The sequence below is a fragment of the Mustela erminea genome, chromosome 3 (assembly GCF_009829155.1).
Source record: "Mustela erminea isolate mMusErm1 chromosome 3, mMusErm1.Pri, whole genome shotgun sequence".
Taxonomy (NCBI): domain Eukaryota; kingdom Metazoa; phylum Chordata; class Mammalia; order Carnivora; family Mustelidae; genus Mustela; species Mustela erminea.
The window spans coordinates 99,231,412-99,235,755 of NC_045616.1; the positions used below are offsets into that span (position 1 = coordinate 99,231,412).

Here is a 4,344-nt window from a genome sequence, read left to right on the forward strand (position 1 = left end):
AGGGTGGCTAGGTGATGGACATTGAGCTCTGTGAATTGTGTAAGACCAATGAATCATAAACTTGTACCCCTAAAACAAATAATACATTATATGTAAGTTTTTTTAAAAAAATCACTCACTCTTGTTAGAATGGCTCTTACCAAGAAGACATTAGTTAAGAAGTGCTGATAAGAATGTGGAGAAAAGGGAACTCTGTGCTCTTAGAATGGACATTGATACACCCACTATGGACACTAATACAGAAGTTCATCAAAAACATTAAAAATAGAAGTACTATATAATCTAGAAATCCCACTTATGGGTATGTATGATAAGGAAATGAAATCAGTATCTTAAAAAAAAGAGTACCTATATCCCACATTCATGAAAACATGATTCACAAGAGTCGAGACATGGAAAAGACCAGTAATGGACATCCATTGATGAATAAAGAAAATATATAGATCTATACATACACATACTATATCTCTATCTTACATGTGTATCTATCTATATAATGCAATATTATTCAGCAATAGAAATTCTGCCATTTGTGACAACATGGATAGAATATGCAGACATATGCTAAGTGAAGTAAGTCAGACAAAGACCCACACTGTATGATCTATCTTAAATGTGGAACTTTAAATATCCAAACTCCTAGTAACAGAGATTGGAATTATGGCTGCCAGGGGCTGGATGCTGGGGAAAATGAGGACAAGTTCATCAAAGGTATAAACTTCCATTTATGAGTAAATTTCTTGAATTGAATGTATAATGTGGAGTCTAAAGTGAACAATACTTTATTATGTGTTCAAATGTTGCTAAGAGAGTAGACCTTAAATAATGTCACCACAAAAAAGAAATGGTAATAATGTGAGTTAATAAAAGTGCTAATCAACCCTATTGTGGTAATCATTTTGTAATATATACATGTACCAAATCATTACATTGTACAAATTTAACACAATTTTATATGCAAATTATATATTAATAAATTTGGAAAAAAGAATGATAGGTAAGTTTCATACACTTTTTACTATGCAAACCTATTTTTTTTTCTCATTAAAAAATTTATAAACCTATTTCTTGACTCTGTAAACTACTAGCCTCTAGAAGCAACAGCCCCCCTTAACAACAAGCATGCACTGTGTTCTAATTTAGATTTTTAATACCATTTATAACAAAAGGAACTAAGGCTCTTAAAAAATTGACTAGTCTACTATGCAGCCAACAAAAAGCAAAAAATGAAATCTTACCATTTGCGACAACGTGGATGGAACTAAAGGGTATTCTGCTTAGCAAAATAAGTCGATCAGAGAAAGACAACTATCGTATGATCTCCCTGATATGAGGAAGTGGAGATGCAACATGGGGGGGTTGAGGGTTAAAAGACAAAGAATTCCTTAAGGATTATAACCAATCTCTGGAAAAGTGGTGTCTCTCCCAGGCTGTCACTGGTCTAGTAGACACAGGAAGAATATCTGAAGCTGAAGCCCTCTGCATGAGGAATTTAAAAAGTAACCCTGATCAGTCCGCTGTTATTTTACTTTTGAGACAAGTTCAGTGTAAACTACTCCTGGAGTCACAAAACCCTCTCCCAGATGCCGTCCTTGAAGAGCTGCAAAAAACAGTCATGTCCAACTCAACTTCTGTTCCAGCATGGTAGTGGCTAGCACACATATATCAGTCCCAAGGAATGATGGGTGCTGCAGAAATGTGTTATAGAAAGAGTCTGCAAGTCGCATCCCAACAGGGCAATGGGAGTGGGAAGCTGTTGAGTCTATTGAGACTAGCCCTACTTGCTTTAAAAACCTGCATGGCTAATATTTCCAATGATCACTAGTCATCTTTGGTTCAAGAAGTTACAACTGAGGCCTTAAAACTTTGTTTTTGTCCATTTGCTGTCTTTTTACAAGCTTTGTTACAATTCAACCGCAAAATGGGGGCAAGAGAGACATGGCGACTTTTGGAAAGAGTGGTATATCAGCCTGGGTAACCCAAGTCTATTGTATCAATGGCATATTGGCATCTACTGAGACACTTACATGCCAAAAATGACTACGAGCTTATTGATGTGCTGGTAAACAATGCCAAAACTCATGAAAATACAAGAGCATTGGAACTGAATCAGAAATTGTCTTCACAGTAACAGTATGTTGTTTTATAGTAAGCAAGCAAAGAAAAAGTTATTAGAATCAATGAATCAAGATTTTCCCCAAAGCAACATTTTAAAAAACCATAGTTCCAGACTGTCTTTTCAAGGATTTTAAATTTAAAAGTCCTATTTTAAATCTAAGGACATTTAAGTTCTTAAGGTAGGGGTTTAATTTTTCAAAAACTCTTAATGTAACTTTAATTTGAGGAAAAATATGTTTGATTTTGAGAAGCCCATAAAGAAAGGAAAAAACATGATTCCCTTAGTGTTCATCAGTAATTTGTAAACCATTCTTTTCTCCATCTTTCATTTTGCATAGTAATATTTTTGTACCCCTTTACAAAAAAGCCTTAATAGCCATTTTCCAAATAATATGTAAAAGCAGATTAGCACAGTGCAGTATTTTATTTATTAAAAAATAAACTGAAAGATGTAATTTCTTCTATGAATTCTGGAGTTCAGCAGACCAACTTATCATAACATCTAAGCAATCTTAGAACCTGTTTTACTAGTGATTCATCTCAGATTCTGTTGAAGAAGTATAATGTAAATGTTGGTGAGTTTAGACTGCTAGTGGATATGTTTGTATAGTTCAAAACACTCAGGTGTATGGCTGCATTAAAAAAATCATGGAAATTTTTGGAAAACAATTTTCCAAATTGTTTTGGTGTTTAATTGATCATGTAATTTCTGACAGTGTTTAATTGATCATGTAATTTCTTCAATTATGGCAAAAAGACTTGAACTTTCTGAAATAATAAAAAACATAGTGTCTTATTTTCTTTATTGGTTAATATCAGATATAATTTCTACATTTCAAATTTTAAAACTTGAAAGCACATTTACCTATTTTAGTTTTTCAAAAAAACTTTTTATATATCTGAAAAAACTGTATGTTGCTTACTTTGGATTTGTGGTTTTAAAAAATATTTTCAGATATTTACATATATTATTTGCTGTATGTAAATGTGTTGGTTGTACAATTTATGTAAGTAGTTTTTCTAAAAAAAAAAAAATGACTACTCTACATGATCTCAGGGTCCTGGGATTGAGCCCTGCATCAGGCTGTCTGCTCAGCGGGGAGCCTGCTTCCCCTTCTCTCTCTGCCTGCCTCTCTACCTACCTGTGATCTCTCTCTCTGTCAAATAAATAAAATCTTTTTTTTAAAAATTGACTACTCTAGGGGCGCCTGGGTGGCTCAGTGGGTTAAGCCGCTGCCTTCGGCTCAGGTCATGATCTCAGGGTCCTGGGATCGAGTCCCACATCAGGCTCTCTGCTCAGCAGGGGGCCTGCTTCCCTTCCTCTCTCTCTGCCTGCTTCTCTGTCTACTTGTAATCTCTGTCTGTCAAATAAATAAATAAAATCTTTAAAAAAAAAAAAAAAATTATTTAAAAATTGACTACTCTAGAGCTAATGCAGGGAATAGACAAGAGAATTTCATGACAGAAAGTAAGAAAGTGCTTAAAAACAAAACCAACTGAAGTATGTCAAAGCAGGCATAAGAGCTGATAGAACTTTCTGTGGTCAAAAATTAAAGTTCTGCAATACAAAATATTTGATTACAGCTCAAGTTAGAAAATGAATATCCCTTAGCCTGTACTGAAATTAAGAGAATATATTATAAATTGGTAAAAATAGACAAGTAACCTGAGCAAGAGAATTCCAGTTAATGCAGATAGATTCTGCTACTTCAAGCAACTGCAGCATAATTCCCAAGCCCTTAAAACTGGTCTGTACATCGGGGTGCCTGGGTGGCTCAGCGGGTTAAAGCCTCTGCCTTCAGCTCAGGTCATAATCCCAGGGTCCTGGGATTAAGCCCCACATCAGGCTCTCTGCTAGCCAGGGAACCTGTTTCCTCCTCTCTCTCTGCCTGCCTCTCTGCCTACTTGTGATCTCTGTCAAACAAATAAATAAGAATCTTAAAAAAATAAAAAAGCTTGTCTGTACATAGTGACCTTTTTTGAAATAGTACAGTATGGAAGCAGGGGGAGAAAATAACTTTACTATATCAAAACCTGAAAATCACTCCGTCAACTATGACCAAACTTAACACACATAATGACCTATTGTGTTGACAACATACATTCTTCCATACGATATGATGAGAACTGCATTTTATGTCTATGCTCTTCCTCCCAAAAACCCTTCATCCCAGTATAAGCATGATTTAAAAAAAAAAATCAGAAAATTCCCAGTTGAGGGAAACT

General features: G+C 34.9%; 1 pseudogene; it reads left to right on the top strand.

Annotated features, from left to right (window-relative positions):
- The first annotated feature begins 1,373 nt into the window (after positions 1-1,373).
- LOC116586645 lies at positions 1,374-2,164 on the top strand (annotated as a pseudogene).
- The last annotated feature ends 2,180 nt before the right edge of the window (positions 2,165-4,344 follow it).